Source organism: Hoplias malabaricus, chromosome 1 (assembly GCF_029633855.1).
Source record: "Hoplias malabaricus isolate fHopMal1 chromosome 1, fHopMal1.hap1, whole genome shotgun sequence".
In the NCBI taxonomy this organism is placed as follows: Eukaryota; Metazoa; Chordata; class Actinopteri; order Characiformes; family Erythrinidae; genus Hoplias; species Hoplias malabaricus.
The window spans coordinates 10,982,162-11,006,727 of NC_089800.1; the positions used below are offsets into that span (position 1 = coordinate 10,982,162).

The 24,566-nt window shown below is 37.8% G+C and overlaps 1 long non-coding RNA gene across 1 annotated transcript in view; it reads left to right on the forward strand.

Annotated features, from left to right (window-relative positions):
- Positions 1-19,205, forward strand: part of LOC136688444 (uncharacterized) — a 42,460-nt gene extending 23,255 nt beyond the window's left edge. The window contains exon 3 of the long non-coding RNA XR_010801140.1: positions 18,803-19,205. This is a non-coding gene — a long non-coding RNA (uncharacterized lncRNA). The remainder of the gene's footprint in view (positions 1-18,802) is intronic.
- Positions 19,206-24,566: the final 5,361 nt, after the last annotated feature.

The window sequence follows — 24,566 nt, forward strand, 5'->3', positions numbered from 1 at the left end:
CATTGTACTCACTCAAATTAATAGTTATAAAACAAATTCATTCATTCATTATCTGTAACCCTTATCCAGTTCAGGGTCGCGGTGGGTCCAGAGCCTACCTGGAATCATTGGGTGCAAGGCGGGAATACACCCTGGAGGGGGCGCCAGTCCTTCACAGGGCATAACAGACACACACACATTCACTCACACACTCACATCTACGGACACTTTTGAGTCTCCAATCCACCTACCAACGTGTGTTTTTGGACTGTGGGAGGAAACCGGAGCACCCGGAGGAAACCCACATGGACACGAGGAGAACACACCAACTCCTCACAGACAGTCACCTGGAGCGGGAATCGAACCCACAACCTCCAGGCCCCTGGAGCTGTGTGACTGCGACACCTACCTGCTGCACCACCGTGCCGCCCGTTTTAAAATAAATTGAATGCAATATTTATTTTCTGCATAGTATGTAATTTTATTAATATTATGTCTGTCCAAATATTTTGGTCAAATCTTTTACAATCTGAAGGGTTCTATCAAAAAGCTCAGATATTGCACCCAGTCACTTCCCCTTGCGAAAAACTTGTGAATAGCAGTGGGGTATGTCATTCGTCTTCCTTCATTCCTTCCAAAATGTGGGCTAAAGTAGGTCAAACACACACATACACACACACGCACACATTTTATTCCAATTTAGATACAGCTCTATAAATAGGTCACTGATGGACAACATGTTAAAGGTAAATGACAGGGCAGTAATACAGTTATACTTTGATTTGTGTTCATAAAGCAGCAGTTTGTTCAGTAGTTAGTGGTTTGTTTATTCACTGAGCAGAGTCTCTGGTCTTTTGCATGCTCCCCCTTAAGCTTTATACAATGACAACAGCCATCTCCCCTGGGATGTACTCCTGTTTTGACTGATGACTGGGCTTCAGCAGAAAACCTATAGTCTCTATGGATGGTTCATAGGGACAAACTATGGAAATACTTGAATTTCATAAAAAATGTAAAAAAAAAAAAAAGCAAAAAAGCCATTACAACTTTTCTGAGTTGATGTTTTATATATATATATATATATATATATATATATATATATATATATATATATATATATATATATATATATATATAGAGAGAGAGAGAGAGAGAGAGAGAGAGAGAGAGAGAGAGAGAGAGATTTAGAAGTGGTTTGGAAATGGCTTCATATCTTTTAGATACAGTGACCAGTCTGTAATATAGGCTACCTCTGTCCCTCTTCTCTCTCTCTAGTTCTCTCTCCTTCACCCTCACTGCCCATTCATTTCTTTTCCCATCCACGGTGGATGACAGGGGCCTTCTCCATCCGTGGTGAGAGGTTAATTCGCTCACGGATGGCATTATTCCCTCCCAGCCCCTTTCCCAATATAAAAATTCAGAGTGGACAGCCCCATCCTTCATCCATCTCAGATTTGATTGGAGTGGTATTGCCTCCTGTCCCGCAGAGCCCCTCCGCCACAGTAGCCCAGCTTTATGACACTAAATAGCTGGGCTACAATTTTTCCATCTATTCAAAAAATACTCTTAATAACTCATTCCTGTGAATGAGAGCCCTCACTCTCTGTGCTCCGTCGTGGACAGGCCCTTCCCACACCCCTTTTTTTTACGGGGTCACAGAGAGAGAGACCTGGAAATGTCCAGAAAGCAGAGGGGGTTAATTAATCTGGGTGAATTTACTGTTCTTTCTTGGCTGGCCCGCTCACCGAATCATGGTCCCAGAGAGACACCTGTGCCATATTTACAGCTGGCTAATGGTATTCAGCAATGCACAGAGCTGTTTACATGCACATAGTGCTTTTTTCCCAGCCAACTTTAAAAGTGAACTGATTCATCAACAGTGATGGATTTGTGGAATGAATTTTACCTTTCCTGCCCTCCTTCCTCATGAGATACTAAATAATGAAATGAATATTTATTGATTATTCAGGAAGGTACATATTCTTGTAATGGTCACACCGCTGGACCACATGGCCGCTGATAAATAAAACATCGAATGGGGCGAAGAATGCAATGGCTTCCGAAGCAGTCAAATCTGGATCCAATAAGGCCCTGTTGCACAGTGAATCAGGTAGAACGCTAAATCTTTTGGTGCTTGAACATTTGACTGATCTAGCACATGGATTTGATTAGAATACATTGCCACCTATTGTCTGTTTCAGTAGCAAAAGATGAGTTACTTCAGGAGAAATATAAATAATTTAAAAAGCAACTCATGCACCCACAAAAACACTGATAGTTTATCACTATGTCACCAGAGTAGTTTGGAGTTATAGTTTCAAATAATATGCCTGCATATGTTCTATTAGGAGGAGTTACAATATGTATGTATATTTGATTTAATAAGAGGAAGAATATTACAAATAAGAATAGTATATTTTAAAGCAATTTAAAGATTAAGAAAACCACTCTGATGTCCTGAAAGTGGGAAATATGCGTTGTTTATAGTTGGCTATTTTTTCTGAATGGGAGCTTAATCAGAGTGTAGTTAGAATTGGTAAAACATATACTTCTTTCTGAAAAACATTATGCTATGTCAATTATACCTTCTATACACATCTATGTGTTTGTTTGTGTGTGTATGTGTGTGTGTGTGTGAGAGAGAGTGTTGATCCTATCATCCTTTCAGAGCATATATTCCGCATAGTGACTTCTTGTCCCTCTAACCTGCTTTTACCCTGCATTATCAGTGCAATCGGCTCATACATCTTTTGCCCACTCTCAAGGATTCCAGGCAACCAGTTCCACCCTCAAAATTGAAAATACCAGAGGAAAAATTACACCGCCTCTCCTTTTATGAAATAATCTTCAAATTTATTTGTCATATAAGGCTTATGTCCCGCGATATCACGGGGAGGGCCTTTCTCCGGAGGATCCCTTTAATGTTGCCCAATCTCATATTAAATTGGAGGTTCCTTAATAAGGCATTTGTGGGCCCTGTTATCCTGGGCTAAAAGGCCGTCTCTGTTGTCCTTTTCCTGCTGCATGACTTGGAAAACAGATGGTATCGCTGCTATATTACTCCTCTAAGAGCTCATATCCTCTCTCATGTTATTTTCTTTGATCTGGTAGACTTCATGCTCTCACTTTTTTTCTTTCTCTCTCTCTCTCTCTCTCTCTCTCTCTCTCTCTCTCTCTGCTCTGTACTATTCAAGGCCCAAACTCAGCCTAACAGAACATCTTGGCCATGTTGATATATACTAGCTTTCTCGGAGATGGACTCTCTTGACCTGATGTATATTTTATATTTTTTTTATTAAAAGAAGAGATGAGAGCACATCCCACACAACACCGAGGAGAGCTTTTTCTGACCTAAGAACAGACATTTCTGAAATCACAGGTTCAGGTAGAGCTTTCCTGGATGCAGCAATATCATGAAATTAGACAGACATTTAATCCCTGTCTGCTTTATTTGTAGTATATGATTAACTACCGCAAAGGATCATTTCCCAATCAAGACTTCCAGAAACATTTTCGGATTCAAAGCCCTAGCAAAACAGTAGCCAATGGACAGATGCTGAAGTGACTCTTTTTTCCGAACAGAATATCAATATGTTTTTACAGTGAAAGAGACTAGACACAAAAAACGGAACATTAGAAGTGCACACTAATTGATATACTTTTTAAATGTATGCTTTTTGTGCATGTCTGTGTCCTAGATCTTGCTTGTACATCGCTTGTATAATGGCCAGGTATTATATTTGTGTGGTTTTAAATATCAAAATAATTCTTACATGCACCTTAATGCACATTCAAAATACAGATATATGCAAATGATGTCTGTATAATGCATCATTCCATAAACAGGCTAAAACACCACTGTTTTTTGCAACTTAGCTTCTATATGTGGACTGGGAAGTGAGCAGTATTTTAAAGATGTTATACATTGATATTACACCAGACTTGTATGTTATAGAGGTATGTGTCACCAACTCAGGACTTCCTCATTATTGTGTCTGCTGTAGAATGAATGAATGAACATATTGTTCTAATTGTATTATGTAAATAAAGAGGACCATTGAATTTTCTATAAAATGGGATCTTGTAGAAGGTTGACTACCCCCCCATCGTGTCATAACACCATGCAAATTTGTGATGCCTTATTTTCCTTATGATTGGCAGTAATACAGAATACAATCCAATGTGCAGTTTGTCCTCTATCAGAAAGTCCTTCTTCAGATGAGATACACATCCCAGTGTTTCAAATGCATCTTGAATCTTGAGCAGCTGTTCAGACCTGTTTCTATTCTTCATTCTTCTTTTCCAAAGCAGCCAGGAGAGGGAAGCAGACCCCCATTTGAATGTGTTTTGTCTGTGTTTTCTTGCCAGCTCGAATGAGCATGCGGTCTGTGATTCATTAAGTCCTCCTTCATTATGTCACACTCCAGATTGATTACAGTAAAGAAAAGAATTTCTGAAAAAGTTTGTAAATATTACATACATTAAAAAACACACCTTGAAGGAACGGCTTGTGCGAACCTGATATGCTTTAATTTGAAAGGAGCCTTAATGTGTGAAAGAATAAAAAAACAAATTATGCAGTGTCATTTCATTAAGACTTTAGCTCAGAGCAATAAGGGCACTTGCAAGCTGCTACCTGTCCACAGAATTTAAAAAAGCATTTCAGATGTATAATGGATGTAAAATGTCAATCCCAGTTGGATTTATTGCCATGTTTATTAGCATTCATGAGTAAACCTATAGAACTCATTTTAGTTGGCAGCGACACATAATAAGGTTACACAGCTCTGTTAATACGTTTCAGATCTAGCTTTATTTATATGATACTATTTATTTACATTTATTGCTATAAGCATAATAAACAGTTACATGAAGCCACCAAAATATATTGTTTTAAATGTTGTTATGGCACAAAATACTCTAGAAATATCATGGATGTCTTTGCTTCCAAACACCAAGAAATTAGTAATAACTCTCACCCTACTGAAACACACATTGAATTTTTAACTTTGTTGTGTGTGTGTACATTTATTTAATTGTTTGCTATTTCTTCCATTTCTCAGATTTGTTTTTTTTCAAAGTGTATTTCCTTGGCATGTGATTAATTTTAGACTTTATTGTGTTCCCATGGGGTACCCCATAGCACCTTTGGCTGGAAAATGCTGGTGGCAGATGGATATATATAAATCAATAAGCAGCCAGCTAACAAAAGCAATAGCAAAGTGAAAAGCTACAGTCCCAGTGAAGACCCTCCACTGTAAATATAGGATATGATGATCATGAAGAAGGGTGAGAAGGCAAAATACTGTGTAATAGATATAACATAACTTTTTCCATTAATTATAATATTTTCTGGAATCTATCTTTAAGATCTGTATATCTGAAACAACTGAGCACCATGATTTTTATTAAAAAGTCCATCATAATACAGCAATAATATTTCTATTTCCTAAGTGTAAATATGAAAAAAAGTAGAGTAAAATAATTTACATTACATGGTCTCATATGCTTCTGTGAGGTGTGTATTGGGGAACAGGGATCACCCTGCACAATAGCGCATTCTCAGAGAGCACCCCTGAGGGGGCAGGGGGAGTTTATTTGTTTACCCTGGGGGCAACAAGCTGAAAGAATGATGTCAGAATTCTTTAATGTGGCTTTGACTGACAGGGGATGGATTGGCACGGGGGAGGGACTTGGGGGGGCACCGGGTTCCTCCTGTGGTTGGTACTGCAGAGCACAGCGGTCAGAGGAATGTAGAGTGGTCAGGGCAGGGCAGTAGAGGGGGGAGCCTTTGGGACAGGGAATGTCCGGCAAGGCTTCTGCGAGTTCCTCCATTCTCATAAAAGCCCTGAAATGTATTGTGCGGTCATGAAGGAGAAATGAAAGAAGGAAAATGAAATTACAGAGCTCGTCGCCTGTGCAAATCATGCATATAACGTTTTATGGCATGCCAGAAAGAATTCAACACCTGGCCTTCGCTGGAGCTGTAATTGCATATGAATCACCAGATTTAGAAGAGGTGTTATTCTTGGCATGGGCAGGTAGGGGCAAAGAGAGGGAGGAAAAAGAAAAGAGAGAGAAGCAGTGTTTGTGTGAGAGAGAGAGGTATGTCGGTGAAAGAGAGGGAGAAATAATGAGAGGTAAATGGAGAGAATGAAAGAGTGAAGATGCGTTGCGTGGGGTGGGGGTGGGGGGGTTGTGTTTAAGGTGTGTGTGTGTGGGGGGGGGGGTTGTTATGGAACGCCCACACTGTAACCTGTGCATATTATCATTTAAAATCACACAGTACAGCAGGTCGCCACACAGTGACTTCATTTGAGCTGGTAATTACTCTGTTTGTTTTCCTTGCTGAGGTTTGGTAAAACTTTTCCCAAACTGTTAAATGAAGGGAGTCATCGCCCTCCCCCACTGATCCCTCACACTAATGAGTTTTAATTAAACACGGCTGTCAGGGATCCACAAATCAACGCATGCATGAAAGGGCGTCTTCATCCTGCTCCTAATTTGCCTTTTAAAAACATCTCCCCTTTGTCTTAATATTTCCACATTCAAATTTCTGAACTCAATTTTCCACAAAAACAATCCACTCTTAGAGAAAAAACAGAGTGAAGCTGAACTCAAAATGTGCCTTTATTTTACCTTGTTACTTCTTGTCCATACACAAACGTACTTTACAGGTACATTATTATCACTGAAGGTACAGAGAGTTTAAATGTACCTTTAAAGGTACAGCTGGGTTCCCTAAAGGTACAGTACACTCTCTTCTGCAGGAGGACTGCGTATAAAAATACAGTAAATAAAAGAACATAATATAAGCCCTGGAGAGGAAAGGTGGCGCATGAAATCAACACAACTTTAAAATCTATAGTTATTATACAATATGGTACAGCTATGTTCCCTAACTAAAGGTATTGAATATGTATCTTTGTGGGTACCACCACAGTGAGTTTTTCTGAGAGTGTACTCTCAGAAAAAAAATGTTTTGATCTTCCACCACAGTATGTTTTATTACACATTCTCACATTCTTGAAATAAAGTCTTTTACATTGATTTCCATTGCAATTTAAGAAGTGTTTTCCTCCTCCTATGAATTTACATTTTGGAGAAACATGGACAGCGACGATATATTCTTGAGTGAGAAGCTGTTATATCTTTACAAAGTCTTCACAGGGTTTCACAGGTGGTTACAGAGTAATAGGGTCTATGTTTGGTGCTATACTGAACACATTTTTTCTAAAAACACACTGATAAAAGAATGTTTTAACGCTGGGGCCAGTAAAGTTTCTTAGGAAAACACTTGAGACTGAATCAGTCTGGATGAGTTAAGTACTAGCCAGGGCTAGTGAGAGGAAATTGGTCAAATCTGGAAGGCCTTAACCTCTTGAACATCTCGCTCGGGTGTGCATGCCAGGGATGAGCCGAATTCCATGAGCCTCCTCCTAAATCAGATGCTTTTATTATTAAAACTGTCTCTGAGTAACAGTTATTGTGCCATTTTCATGGATTAGTTAGCTGAGGTAATTGCTGGTAATGCAATAGCAGGTAATGACTTACCTGACCTCCAGCACTTTTGAAGAGCTGAAAGTATGCGCATTTATATTCTCTCTCTCTCTCTCTCTCTCTCTCTCTCTCTCTCTCTCTCTCTCTCTCTCTCTCTCTCTCTAGCTCTCCTTCCCTGCCTACAGCATGGAGTTAGTGTACAATTACATATAGTTTAATATATCTGCCGAGCAACCTTAAACAAGCATCCTCAGTCCGTGAGGTGATTTGTCTTCCCTAGCCATTACTCCATTGTACATCTTGATAGCCACGCATTGCTCGCAGCCATGTTTAAGCATTAAATAGTGTATTATTATTTCACATAAATCAAGCAGGGCGTAGGGGAGGAGATTCATAAATTTTACATTTCACACAGACAGTATTTTAAAGTCTTTGGCACGGTGGGACATCAGTGTAGAAGGCCATCTACTTATTCACACACACACACACACACACACACACACACACACACACACACACACACACACAGAGAGAGAGAGAGAGAAAGGGACAAATATTCAAAATAAAACAGTGGCCTGTAAATTCAAGTCCTAACCACTTCTCTGAAAATTAAATCTTATAAAGTACACTGCTACCACATACAGCAGTGATGGCCCAAATTTCTGCTGCCGGAGTCCTAAATAATTGAAATCCACTATACCTGGCGACACTTGGAATTACCTGCAGTTCTTAAGCAGATTTTATGGCTTTCACACACATTTGTATTCACATATCAATAATACACATAGATTCCCCAAGTCTTCTTGTGTTCATCCCACACTTCCTCAGGAAGTGACTTCATGCAAGAAACCAGCAGGAGCAGGCAGCTTGGGAGTATTTGCTCATTTTTACAGTTTTTTTTTGTTTACAATAATTAGTTTTAAGCAAATGAACTGGTAGAATAACACATTAGTAATTAACAATGTTAATTAGTGCTGTGGGCAGCACAGGTAGTCTCGCAGTCACACAGCTCCAGGGACCTGGAGGTTGTGGGTTCTAGTCCCGCTTCGGGTGACTGTCTGTGAGGAGTGTGGTGTGTTCTCCCTGTGTCTGTGTGGGTTTCCTCCGGGTGACTGTCTGTGAGGAGTGTGGTGTGTTCTCCCTGTGTCTGTGTGGGTTTCCTCCGGGTGACTGTCTGTGAGGAGTGTGGTGTGTTCTCCCTGTGTCTGTGTGGGTTTCCTCCGGGTGCTCTGGTTTCCTCCCACAGTCCACAAACACACGTTGGTAGGTGGATTGGCGACTCAGAAGTGTCCGTAGATGAGAGTGTGTGAATGAATTGGTGAGTGTGTGTTGCCCTGTGAAGGACTGGTGCCTAGGGTGTGTTCTCACCTTACACCCAGTGATTCCGGGTAGGCTCTGGACCCACCGCGCCCCTGAACTGGACAAGCAGACAATGAATGAATGATCATTGCTGTTGTCTTTACTAACAATAAATATATAAAATTGGATATGTCGGCATGTTGTTACAGAGTAATACATTTCATCAGATATATTTTCTTTTTGTAGCTGTACCGGTGTAATATATGCTAATTTACAACTTTGTTATTAATAGCATTGTGTCATGGAATTATTCTGTAAACTTACAAACCCATTTCTAGAAAAATAGGGATGTCATGTAAAATGCAACAAACAAACAAACAAACAAACAAAAAAAACTGTGATTTCTCTTAAACCATTTTTTAACTGGCAACGATTCCCGAAATTCCAGTCCATATGGGGTACGGCTGGACACTAATGCTGAATGAGTGTGAACTTTGAGCCCACAGATGACTCTGCATAAGGACATTCATTCATTCATTATTTGTAAGCGCTTATCCAGTTCAGGGTCGTGGTGGGTCCAGAGCCTACCTGGAATCATTTGGCGCAAGGCATCAATACATCCTGGAGGGGGCTCCAGTCCTTCACCGGGCAACACACACACACACACACCTACGGACACTTTTGAGTCGCCAATCCACCTACCAACGTGTGGGAGGAAACCCACGCGGACACGGGGAGAACACACCAAACTCCTCACAGACAGTCACCCGGAGCGGGAATCAAACCCACAACCTCCAGGTCCCTGGAGCTGTGTGACTGCGACACTACCTGCTGCACCACCGTGCCGCCCGCATAAGAACATGTCATGCTATATTGATAAATTCAGTAGAGTAATTTAAAAAACTGTTGTCATTTAAGAGACTCTGCTGCTGCATCAAGAACTGCAACATGAAACTTTCCAAAAGACAGTAAACACGTGTGCTGTGTTCAGATAAGTCCTTGATTTAGATACAGCTTGTTTTCAGGAACAACAGTTGTCAAGTTCTCTGTGCCAAAGACAAATATGACCATCCCAACTGTTATCAGTAGGTAAATAGGTGAATATTTCTACGAGTTTGGAGGTGCATCAGCTATGCTATGTTCCATTCTTCACATGCAGAACAATGGCTTTGTACACATAAAGTCCATGTGCTCCACTGGCCTGCCTGCAGTCCAGATCTGTCTCCTATTAAAAATGTATGGTGCATCATGAAAAGTAGAATTGGATGGAAACCACAGACTGTTGTGCCCACAGACAGCAAAAGTGGGCTAAGTTTCTACTTGCAAAACTGCAAATATTTTTAACTTCAGTTCCTGAACGATTTTCTTTGTCTTTTGTCTGTTAAATAAAAGTTCAAATGAATTAATACATTACAAAACTTTCAGTTTTTATACTATTTTGAGGAAATGTCCCAGCTCTGGAAATTGAGGTTGTATGCTGTTGCAATATCATCGTATATAACATTATTTTTCTACAGTACATTCATTGTAGCTATAACTCCATTAAAGCGTAGTTGTATGATCTGTAAAATGAAATATTATTAAATAAAATAGATGTGCCAATTTTTCAACAGATTTTATAATTATAATATTGTATATTGCATTAGTTTTCCTACTCTCTTGGGATCAGCAACAACTTAATTCTGAACAGTGCCCAATAGTCACAGTACACTGTTAGCATAATTTTATACATAATCAGTCAGACGACATCAGCAGCAAAATTAAATTATGAAGTGGTCTTTAATTTATCTAAATTGATCTGTTATGTAGAGAACAAATGCTGTAAAAAAACAGCTTTGCAACTGAAAGATGGATGTATTCTGTTCCATTCAAATCTTGTTTTGTTACTTTGTATCTTTGTAGCTCCAGCTGAAATATGATACCCTCAACCATCTTAAGTTCAGCATATAGTGTACTGTAATTAACCCAACACAGTAGAATTAAATTATGATTGGCATGCACTGACAACACCACTTAAAATGTATTCCCCACGCAGACACAAGAGCTTCACTATTACTCACAGTAAAGAGCCCTTTATATTGAGTCATACATATGAAAAATAGTCTACCATATGCATCACACATAACACTTTAATGATCAAAACCCTAGCACAGCATCTTAAGTTGTGTATGTGTGTGTGTGTGTATGAAGGTTGGTCTTCCCTCTGTCCTCACTAAGGTGAATGCTTCTGTTCTAACAGGTACTGACAGCTGTGCTATATCTAGTTTTCCATGCTCATGTGAACTTTCACTCTTACTGTGGTTTGGATTTAGTGGCATGCCACTAGGGCTGAATGATTAATAATTTCTGTTTGGAGTAACATTTTCATAAACGCTGCAGTTCCAAAACAGGACTTTTGGGATTCAGGGATTGGGGACCTCTCTGATCAGAATGTGTGATTGCACACAACATATGGAAAAACATTGTGTAACATGGGTTGTGCTTTGGATTTTTTTCTGTAAGTGGATGAATCTTAAATGATTGTTTGGAGTTCTTTTTGAACTGCAGTTTTAGAAATTTAGTTATTTTTTCAAATTTCTATACTCAAGAGAAACAAATAACTTGAGCCTAATGTCTGTTTTGACTGGAAGTTACATAAATGGGGCTGTTTGTGCACAGTACTATAGGTTTTAATAATTTAGTGGGGCTCGGTTTGCCAACCTGCCAGCTTTTTCTTTGCCACAGATTAGAAGTGTTTTATCTGAAATGAACATCAGTTCAGATTGTGGTGTGGATCTCTAATGAACGTGTGTGAGCAGAAGGAGTGGCTGCTCTGACAGGCTCAGGTGAAGCAACTCTTTGAAGGTGGAGTTGAGACTGTTGAGCCGCATCATTGGAATCCGATACCTTGAGACTGCCATGATTAATAGTTTGCGGCGCACCACTTCTAACGCATGTTAAGATAGATGAGCTATTGAATGTCGGTAATGGCCCTTTACATGCTCTCTCTCTCTCTCTCTCTCTCTCTCTCTCTCTCTCTGTCTGTCTCAAACACACACACACACACACACACACAAACATTTAAAGGTGCAACAGTTACAATACGTTACGCATGCATTTCTGTTCTGACATTTATTTTGCAGTGAAAAGTTCCTGTTCACATGTTTCTATGTAAAAAAAATGTGATTCTTTATTTAATAAAGATACAAAAAGATAATAAAGATATAGCTTTAATAAACCCACTTTTAGTGTTCACAGAGCAAAACTCTCTTAAGTATCACAGTCTTATCTGTATTGATCATTCAATGCCTGATATGAGGCAATCAATGCTGTGTTTCATTTAATAAAATAAGTTGTACTGCTATATATATATAACACTGGGCTTCCTCGAGGGAGTTTCAGAAAGTGAACACATTAATATGTATAAAGAGACTGTATTAATACGTTGCATTAATATTATGTTGTACATTTAGGGGTGCTTTCCCAGACAGGATTAAGCCTAGTGCTGGACTACACAGCATTTTGAGATTTTCCATTAAAAGGAGGATATAGTCCAGGACTAAGATTAATCCCTGTCTGGGTAAACACTCCTTAGAGGTTTATACCAAAATAAAACATACTGTACAAGAAATGGACTTGGCTGGGAGTACTGAGGAGAATTCTGGAACCAAACTTAGGTTCATCTAACTGGATCAGATCCTTTCAGCGTCTTTTCTGAAAACACAGAATGTTGGTCATTTTTTGCTGCATTAATACATATATTTTTATATTATTTTATATGATTAGACCTTTTTGTGTACAAACCACTCACACGTTTCTATATATTCACACTGATATTTTCAGGGTGCTTGAAACATACGCTCTCACGCTTTCTCCATATAATATGTGGTAAACAAAAAAGCAGCAACCATAAAAACAACCAAACCCTGCACACTCCTGCACTGAAAACAACACTGTCTCTTAACAGATGCGAGTAAAGCAGCATTAAGTAGTTTCTCCTTTCCGTTATCTGCCTCTTCCTTTTTGCCCTTTGGTCAAATGCTGCTTGGCATGCATGATCTCATTTGAGGCTGATTTCCTTTACTCCAGGACTAGCTTGTGTGATGGTTCCAATTTCCAGCTCTTTCCTCCAATGTTTTGAGCGCACTGAGGGGCAGCATGCATTGGAAGTGAAGTTACATGCCGGTGAGTTGTGATCTGGGTTAAAACACATGAGCTTTGTGGGAGAGAAGTGTGTGTGGTGTGCATGTGTGCTTGTGTTTTGTTGTGGTTAAAGCGCAGGAGCTAGGACCTATGTGTGTGAAACGCTGAGTCATGTGTTAGACCTCTTTCACACACTCCATCTGCATGTTAGCATTGGAAATGCATGCAAAAATGTCATAAGGCTCTGGCATTCCAGCTTAACAAGATCATGATGCACATTACACGTGGAACAAATGTTACTTACTTTGCATTAATTGACGAGAATCAGACATCTGAATCTTTTCATGTTGCATGACTGATATAATGTCCGTGATTGTCCCCTAATTCAATCTATTTCTGTAATGGGTTTCCAGAGTCCGTTCGGTGAAGTTCCTTGTCGTAAATGGTATATTAATGGTATATTTATGTGGTTGTTGTCAGGATAAACCATAACATCTTTGAAATGTATTTAAAGGTGAAAGAAAATATAATCATACAATTAAATTGTATAAACTCTGTTGGCCCATTTATCATGAAAATGTGACATAAAGACTTACTGCTATTTTTAAACTTATAAAAATGTGAAATGCAAAGAGCAAAAGTATTTAAAAGTGTGAAAATTACATTTCCTATTTACAAAAATAAAAACGAACATTAACAAGCAATACATCAGCATTATTTTTAATATCAAATGTTAATCAGCTTAAAAACAAACAAAAAACACAAATCTATTGCTATTTTACCATTATACCATTATAAAACTAGTTGCTTTGTATTTGAGATATTGCAGATATAATCTACATTTACTTCTGTTAAAAGGAATGGATCGTGGTTTGGGGAAATGTAGATTTTAGGAAATAAATATGTTTGCCTTAAATTAATTTGAGAAAAGCATTTAGTGGAATTGTGTATGCCAAACTACAGCTGGAAATGAGCAAAATAACAAGTAACACAGTCACTTCTACATTCAACTTTTGTTTATTTTGGAGTCTTATGTTCTGAGAATATTTAGGAAGAATGGTCTCATGCTATAACACATTTGTTCCTCTAAAATTTGCTCCAGAATATAGTTATTTTTTTAATACATCCAGCTTGTGAACAAAGTATGAACAATATGAAAAAAAAAACAATATCCACTTCAATTGTTCCAAAACAACATTTAAAACATTATTAATTGTGAAGTATGTACAATGCACCATTAATTCAAAATACAGCTTAATATTAAATACACAGTAAGCTCATTTTCAGCCAAAAGATTTATTATGTATAAGCCACACCAGCTAAATTTAATATTTTATTTTTTTATTATTTAATGTGTCCACACTATTCTTCGAGTAAATATGTCAAAAAAATGTGAATCTTTTATTTTGCTTCTCCTAGTCCTTATAATCCCAATGACAAATGGACACTCACCAGACTAAGCCTTACTCCAAATCTCAGAAGTAAAGATTTAGTGTCCAAACCTATTCCTGCATTGTGTCCATTTCTTAGTATTGCTCAGTATCAATTGTACATCCTTTATTTTCAATGATGGTGCAAATGGATACTGATGTTATCTTCACAAATATGCTTTTGAACCATTTTAGTTCCACATTATACCTGTGTAAATTACTTGAACTGTATTAGAAACATTGACTTAAAAGAAACATAATGTCGGTGTCACCTTTGCCTGGGAGAACACATCTACGAATAATTGTAAAGGACAGCAGTAGGGTGCACAAAAGTAAAACGTGTTGAAACTAAATGCTGATTGATTTGAGATTATGGTTGGGTTGGTTTCCTGGACATGGATAAAGCCCAAACAAAGTTCAGCATCAGTGTTGAATCAGAAAATAATTTCTGTTTAGTCTAAGCTTAAGCTTAATCACAGCCAAGGAAGAATTTATGATATTTTCTTTTAAATCTACATGTTTTCTTGTTTGTTTATTTATTTATTTATTCTGGACAAAACACTAGTATTTATATCCAATGTGGACTATTTGTTATATATTTAATACCAGCTCAAATTAAGTTAAGAGTATATCTAATGGCATATTCTTCACGAAAGTTTGTACAGAAATCATTTTGCATTGCATTGTAACACAAACACACACACACACACACACACACAAACACAAACACACACACAAACACAAACACACACACACACACACACACACATATATATACACTGCAGTGTAAGTGTCATGGAGCCTGGGGAGCCACAGATCTTTCAGCACTAAAGAGCTTGGGTCTCGTTTCCCAAAAGTGTCGTAGCATGAAGATCATCATAACCTGGAGGAGTGAGCATGACTCTGAACTCTCCTTCTACTCGTTCAGATGATCTTAAAACTATGATGCTTGTGGGAAAGAGGGGAAACAGGTTGTGATTGGGAATGAGTGTGTACAGGTGATAGATGTGAGTCTGCTGGCTCAGGGGCCACTTTGACTCCCCTCCTAATTGAAAACTAGCCTTTGTTGTCTGGGGATTTGACTCCTCTATAAAACAGCTTAAAAACAGGAAAAACCAATGGTGGGAATAGACCCTGAGCATAATTAATTTTAGAGGAGTGGGGGGTGTGGGGGGCGGGCTATTATTATTGCGGGAGGAAGAATTCTAATCAGTTGCAGATTCCTTCCTGTTTGGTTAGCGTGACCGTAACCAATTACAACTGAACTCTGTGTTACAGTTTCACTTCCTCTTTTACTCCAGGAGTGAGTAGAGAGAGAGAAAGAGAGAGAGAGAGAGAGACTGAGGGAGGGGTGTGGGGTGATGTAAACTTGTACTGTACAAACACAGCTTCCTACTGCATGCTGAATTATGCATGCTGCAGTTCTGTGGAACACCCTGATTGATAAATAAATGAAACTTCCTCAGTTGTAGTATGAATGGGAGCATATTACTTATGCTTTTCAAATGTTTAGTCACATCGACGGGTAAAATATAATTCATAGCTCATGTAGAAATTCTAAAAAAAACATATATATTGTATTGTCCTTGTCCAATGAAACACATGTATCTCCAAAATAGCATCTTTACAGGAGAAGGAAACAACTTCTTAATTTTCAATGGTAGTCAATTTCAAAAGACCCATTCGTTTCTATTGACCCATTCATTATGAACTTTTCACACAGTGTAAAGGACAGCTTTACATTGGACAAAATTGGAGGTACATGTCTTTGATTGGACAGTGATGATATATTGAAAAAGAAATGACATATCAGATATAAAATAAATACAAAGCTCAGTTCCAGAAAACATTTCCTGCTGTGCTGCATCATCTCTGTTAACCTTGGATAATGAGACCAGTTGAGGTAGTTATGGAAGTTAAATGTTTTCCTGTTTTTTTGCTTGATATAGGATTTCAGATGCTCAGCTATTTGGTATCTGTTATAGTTTTTTTCATTCCAAAATGTTTTTAATGCATCTGTACCAGTTTAGCACCTCTCCTATTCTCTGGGAAAATGCTAATGTAATCCATGCTGAATGTGGATTGATATTTTCTTGCTAAAATAAGCAAGTCCTTCCCTTTAAAAGACAAGGTCTGCTGCATGTTGATCCAAAACCTATATGTATAAACCTATATTTGATTAAACAAAAAGGTTGCACTCGTAAGAGGAATAATGGTGAAAAAAGTAAAGAAATAATCAGGCAGCACTTATATAATCTACAATATATTTATTAGTCTCACAGAAGATTTCTGCTTAGTCTTATAAATGTAATATCAATTATATGAATGCAGGCTGACCATATTTGTTTCTCATGAAGAGTTTAAATTTGGGAAATATAAGCTTATATTGTCCAAAAATGTTGACATATTTTTTATGGCATGATATAGGCTACATGATAAAGCAAGGAGATGCTGATAACATAAATATACAAACCTTGCTATTACTACCAGAGTGAGGCCTTTATTTGTCTTGGGTTCTAGTCTCAGGGTGTGTGAGGACTAACAAACCTGATTATTTATTCTTGTTAAGTAACACCTCATATACTGTATTCCATGGAGAGGCTGCTGTATAAAACACTCATAAGGTGAAAAATGGAACGGTCGGCGGCGAACATGAGGACCCAACTCACTAAACTAATACAAGGAGAATCATCCCCCTCCTCCCTCTGTCCCGCTTAGGATCATTTTCCAAACAAACAGTATTCCTGGTAGAATTGATTCAGTTAGACGGTACATTGATCACCTACATCGCCTGCAGAAAGGAGATGGCTTTACAAGCAATAAAATGAGGGACAATTATATTATTCTACTGAAATAAGACAGAGTACAGGCACAAAGTGCCAATAGCGAGACAAGGCTACACCATGGGCCTTCTCTCGCCAGTATATGTGTGTGTGTGTGTGTCTCTTCGTTCTCAAGTGGCATGATAATCCAGTGAAGTTTCTCAGCTCTGTTTCCTCCTGCAATCAGAGAGTGGAGGCTCACTGCAGAATTGCGTTCATTTGTAAAAGCATCCAAGCCAAAATTGCAGCCCAGGGCAGATAAGCTATAAAGATGCTGATCAGAATTGGAGCTAAACAGACTGCACTTCAGGGCACAAGGTGTCACACATGGATCCGCAAGACCAATGACTGTGTATACCTGACTCCACCGCACCGCTCCTGCCCAGAATACACAAAAACACAGCCCACTCAGAACATACCCATGAAAAATTAACTGCAGTATAGCGAATGTTTTCTTCTCCTCTCTTCCCTCTACTTTTCATATCACCAAATTACCACGCATTTGCAACTAAACAAATTTCCGATTTGAATATTTTGCTGGTAAAAAAATGCATTACAATAAGTTTCTTCGCTCTGTGGCAATGTTTTATGAATCTTCATAGGTTTATTGACCCTTCAGGGTGAATTTACAAAATTTTTGTAATGTTCTGAAGCACTGTGATATCAGAAGGGTAGTATCCATATTAAAAAATATAATTTCAAAATATTGCTTGTGAAATATATATTATATACCGTATATATATATAACACTTTCTCAATAGCTGTATGTTATGGATATTAAGTTCCCAGTATACATATGTTACTCTTAATATGCATTACAGTATACTTACTATTTACTCATTCAACTGGACTGGTTATGAACATAAAAATAAATTAATAGATTAATGATTATTAATCATTTAAGTTTTCAAAGAACATATTCATAAAATAAAAAACTGAAAATGACCTGTTTTTAAATACATTGTCTTTTTTATTAACTCCACTAGCAATATAGGTGAACTTTGCAGTTATACAATTGCTCCACCACAGAATATATATTATATAGGACATGGTGGTGGGGTATTAGTGTGTGTTGTGCTAGTACAAGTGGATCAGACACAGCAGTGTTGCTGGCATTTTAAAACACCTCAGAGCCACTGCTGGACTGAGAATAGTCCACCAACGCAAAATGTCCAGGCAACTGCGTCCTGTGATTATCAATAAAGAACTAGAGTATGAATAACACATAATATACAGCAACAGTTGAGCTAAAGTATCTTTGCATCTACCAGATGCACTAGTGAGGTAAGTGTATAATAGAGTGTACAGTGTGTGGGCACATTTTCTACAAACTTCAGCCGATCCACTCGTAAATACACATTATCAACCCACCACCACTTTAGTGTATCTGCAGTGCTGAACTTTATCAAACACTCAAATAATTCCTAATCTGTATTCCTCCTGACCTTTAAAAAGAGAGTAAAAATGTCTGACAAATTATGCAAAGCATCATAAGACTACAGTTTGTAATTGTAGAACTGTGAGTGATGCTGAATAAACGGACAATGTAGAAACAAGGTCATTTTAATATTATGACTGACTGGTATAAAGAGATGTTATTTAATGTACAAAGGATGTTAAGAATGGTAAGAGGTGCTCTTGTTCTTGCAGTGTTTTGTGGCCTGTTCTGTGAGGAAGAGGAGGAGGACAAGGAGGAGAAGGAGTGGGGGCCATGAGGAGGAGAGAAGGATTGAAGGCTGAGTTTTGATTGACAGCTCTACCTCTCTGTCAGTGCCCTGGGGCTGATTGACAACACGGTTCATCTCACATTTAGCGAGCGGGCTAATGCAGCAAATTCCTACCAGACGCCTCTTGCTCCCCAGCGGACACTCAGCTCCCTGAATAAATGTGTTTTTCCATCTGTGAGTCTAAAGCAAACCAAATATAATTAAATGTAAGTGTATAATTAAGCCTGTTTAGAAAGCACTCATTTACAATAAATTAATACGTAGACTAATTACACGTGGGAATAATTCATCTGTTGTGGTAACAGTTAATATTTGCGTAGGTGTCTGAATACGGGCGCCAGGCAGAAATTGAATCACCTCCGCAGAATCATTGATCTCTTGCCAAGTTTTAAAAATTAATTTATGGCACTGACACAGAGTCGTCTTTTATTGTTTTCTTCTGTGTTTTGGAAGTAAATAAGTTGAGGTAACTCCATAAAGGGCATTTAACTCTTATAACCCAGTTTATATAAATACTACACCTATACTTATCTATGTAAAGTGACATTATTGAATAAACTTTAATTACTCATTTTATTAGTACTCATTTCCACATAAGAAGCAGAGATTAATTAACAAAACAATTATTAATGCCAGTTAATATTAAGTACCTAATATGTAAGTCAGTAATTGCAATTTATTGATGTAATCATGTAATTAAATGAATAAAATATGTAATATATATATGTAACCAATCAATATTGTTTACAAAATAAAATGCAACCATTTCAAAGTAAAAGCTGAAGCAGGCAGGAGGCAGGAGGCTTGCTGAGGTGTATAGTCTCACACAGCACTGGAAAGCACTACATGAACAAAACTGTCTTGCCTCGCAATGGAATGCTGAGGGAAGGTGAGAACAGGGAACAGAAAACCACAAGACTGTAGACTTAACCAAAAAGAGGGAGCAGGCTAAAACACACAACTATAACACAAATACACACAAGAGAATCCAAAATCAGTGAACAACTTAGTCTACAACTGTAATTCACGTCTATCTTTGTATTGACGTTCAAGTAAATGTATTTGAATGTCTGTGTATTGACGGCAAAATGTAAGATTTCAAGTAAGAATTAGTAAAGATTACTCAATTGTTTTAGTAAAGACAATGCCAGTGTTAAGATTGGGACTGTGACCTAGCCTCTGTTTTGTTGCTGAAATGTTTAATACTGATTTATATGAAGTTAACCCTCCTTAGACTAGAATGCTTGTCAGACTGAAAGTTTCTACTCTAAATGTGCTAGAGGCTAGATTTAGGTAAATTGCGATTGGACTGTGAACCCTAAACTGAGCCCTGCACTCAAACATGTTCACCTGCTGTGCCTTAATACACAGGCATGTGAGGTCAAATGTGAAGAAATAAAAAAAAAATCCAGATACACCATGAACCTCAGCTGTTTTAAGAGATACATATGGTTCCAATACATTAGTAAGTCCAGCTACCAATGCAATAAAGCTCAGGATTTCAGAGATGCATGTTTGATCTGCACTGTACAATAAACTTTCATCTTTGAGAGACTGGGAAAATCACCCTCCTTTCCAGGGGTGTACAACTCCGGTCCAAAGTTTGGTGACTACTACTACTACTACTGCTGAAACACACCCACTAAACCTGGCAATTAACAAATGATTTGAATCGGGTGTGTGTGTGTCACCACACCATGCTGGACAGAGGTTTTAATTATGTCACAGGTGTTTCTGTACATCCTTCTACTCTTAGAACACAGCATATTGCTATGGGTGTAGCTGTCAGATTTTTAAACTAACAAAGAACATGCTTTTTTTCAATGGATGGGTCCAGTCTTCAACAAGAACAGCAAGAAACAGAAAATGCAGCTGGTTCTAACTGAACCTTGCAGGTAAACAAAGGAAAAAATATCTCTTAAGGTAACCTTGACATGTAAACAAAAATCTGATGCTGCAGTTTCAAGGTTTCTGTTATTTTTTTGGTTATGTTTTCTGCTTTTCTCCAGACATTGCCATTGAATAACTTGAATTTAATGTTAAAAAAAGAAATAATTAAAGATGGCCTACGACATTTGAATCGTACTGTATGTACATTGCATTTGGAACATTTCATGTGCAATGAACATATTACATTTATATAAAAGAAATACTTTGTATTAAATGTTTATTATTTATATCTAAATTCATCTTTAATTTACATTACTCTAACTATTGTTGACCATTTTATTGGTGAAATGTTGTCTACTGACTTTCATATGAAATCTTTGGTTGTCTCTTGAAGGATGTTGTAAAGAATTAGATTTAAAATGGCTGATAACAGCAACTTTTCTTGTTTGATGAATGTGATAATTTTTTAATATGACTATATTATACGTTGACATTTTGTAAATTTATTTTCACAAAAACTATCTTTCCAAAGTATTTATGCAATTGTGAAAACTGCAATTACATTGTAAATGAAATTCTTACTCTTTTTCCTCAGCAGTTTGGAAAGGGCAGGTTCATTTCCTGTTTTCATATGCAGAATTCATCATTGCATCATTATTTTTTGACATTACATGTTGAATATTTAAAAGAAAGAGGGAATGGTTTGGCTGACACTGTGCTACTGCTTCTGCATTTTACTGTCTCTGTTAGAAACCCACATTTCTGAGGATATTACCTTGATGGAAGGGTATTTTATTAATATATGCAAAGACCCTTTTATACCAGGTTTGACTGATGGTATGTATGCTCAGTGGCAACGTGTGAGCACTCCTGGGCAAAATGTAGATCTTTTGTTGATTTGCTAATTGAAAATAAGTGCACATTCTTTATAGAGAACACCAGTGTGTATTTGAATATTTGATCTGTTTATTTGTAGCTTTTGTATCTACTGACTTTACTATGGTTTTGTAAAGTTGGGTCAGTACATTTTGTATCTAGTTCCTATTTTAAATGTAATAGATTTTTTTTAATTGTATTTATTGTCCATTTGACCCGAGATGTCCAAACCTTGACTATATATTTAATATTGGACCTCATACATTGAAAACAATGCTTCAAAATGGTTTGGAAGTTTCTGAAATTTCTTATAGTTGGTAAGTTCAATATAAATATATAAGCCTAATAGGATTTATAAATATATAAATATACGTGAGGTAGATGGAATGGAAGCAGAGTTTTTGGTCTGGAAACTGAACTCAATAAGAAAGCATAAATAAAGTATTCTCAGTTTGGGGTCTTCACACCGATGGAGGGTGCATATGAGACATGTTTTTTTTTTTTTTAGCGTGTGTGTGTGTGTGTGGATGAGTGGATGAATGTGTGTGTTTGTGTGCGCGCAAGTGTGTTAAAATGCCTGGAGCTGGGTTGACTGAGTAATCTCGTCTGAGATTGACAGTTATCAGCACTCTCTCTCTCTTTCTCCTTTGCCCTTTTTTGACAGCAAAAACCGGCTCATTATAGCGGATTGGGAACAGACTCTGAGGCAGCCAAACTCCACTGTCTGAGCACTGATCATCCAAACATGCATTCACACACAATTACACAAAGTTAGCATTAAACAGGACAGCCCAAACATGCACAGACTTTCATACATCTGACATGTAGCTAAGGTGTGTTTACTGTAGAATATAATGTCTCTGTGGTATCTTCTGAGTTCTGTATGCATACCAACTGTGAGTCACAATACTTTTACACAATCATGGTTTGATGAATATTATCTTTCAAAATTTGATTTTTCAAGTTAAAAATTATTTATCTTGTCAAAAACGTGGTGCTTGTATAAAATCTTGTATATTTAATTACAATATATTGTTTCTGATTACATTGGCACAGTCCAATATTATTTGTGGTTATTATCCAGGGCCTCGTATGGTTAATCAACACTTCATAATGTTAAATAAATAGGGAATGTCTACGATTGTGGGAAATTGTGTTCTCTCTAGTTTGTTTATGTTCAGAAGCTCCACATTTTTTATGGAGGAACCGTATGTTTAAGGAAAAAGCTAAAACCTACGTTTGTTTGTAGGTGGCCTAAGTTCAACTTGCCTGTAAGTTTTACTCACTGTTTGAATTACAACAAAAACTAATTTGTAACTCAAGCTGTTTAGTTTTGTATCACTTTCGTTCTGTTTACTTTCATACAGATAGTGCTTTCATACAGATAGTGTAGCTTCAGTCCCATCTTAAGTAGTCTGAAACAGCAAAAATAAGTCCATATTACCCACCTATGGAGCAGGAAAAAAACAATATCCTCATCAGTCTCTGCTTTTCAACATCTGGAGGTTTCCCCATTGCCTACAAAGCCCCAGATGCAATTTACAGACACTGGGTTTTGTAATCTCGTGACTGGAGAGCTAGCTAGCATGAATGTCACTTAAGTTTGTGATTGAAAACACAGAAAACATTTTCTTTCAGTTAAATAAATGTTGAAGTGAATTACCAAATTACAGATTTGAGTTTTTATTGCATTTTTAGAAATTCTCACAACTTTTCTGGAAATTTTTCTGGGTTTTCTTTTTTCTTTAGGCTGCTACAGAAAGTCCCATACAAATCTATGCTTTTCTATGGAGACTGCAGCTCTGTGTCAGCACAATGTGTCTAAAACTGAACTGTTTACAAACTCAGATATAGTATTGTTGGAAAGTTTCGAATCCACATTTTCAGCTAGTTTCAGTGAGCTGTGAACAAAATGCAAAATGAGGCTGAGGCCAGAGGGGACTATGAGGGTTTAACCTAATCACAGCTGAAATAAACTTGGGTCTAATACCCAGGAAGAGTTGAGTATTTAACCGAAGAGCAAAGGAGCTTCCAGGGCGGTTTGGGCTTGAGCTTAACATGGCCCATAGCTGCTGGAGTGAAAGGCAGGCACGATATATCACTGACTTGCAGCTCCCGTCATCCTGCCACTTACACACAATAAATGGCTGCACACAAAACTAAGCTCAGCCAGCCTATGCAGATAACAGCGTCGTTCATTTCCACATGTGCATGCTAAACCTGCATGATAAACGCCATGCCTGCAAGCCCTTCCGCCTGCTTTTCATCACTCCGCCAGAGTCCCCCTCCTTCTTTCTCTCTCTTTCCCTCTCTCTCTTACACACACACACATTCTCTCTCTTTCTGCTATTGCAATGTGGATTCAAACACCAATCTTTCTTCTCTATCTCAGACACCTCAGCCACATAATTAACATGCACAGGAGCTGTTATTTCTCTTATCTTTTCTCTTGCTGGGTTGCAGTGCATAGGCCTTTACAGCTGCCTTGGCCTCGCTGGTGGCCAAACAGGTGAACACTTGACTTCTTTAGCTCACAGATGTTTTATTCCATTTGATTTGCAATGCCTTGCTTTACTCTCAGTTGTAAACTTGTTGTGCATTTTTCATTACTGCACTCCTACCTCCCACAGCTCACTCTTTAAACATCTGGTCATAGTTGCTTTGTGACAACATCTGCTGCATGTTGGACTACGCCTGTAATAATACAGCACACATTGGTATCATTCCAAGTGCAATTGATCAGCCAATATATGTTTGGCATTTATTTAGTCTTTCACTGAAGCTACAAGGCTAATGTAAATAAGACAGGCCACCAGAGCAGGCACCAACACACAAAACTGGAACTTTCAATCAATGACCAATGACCAGTTTCTGCTAACAAATGCTCTAATAATTTAAGTAATGGACATCATATAATCATC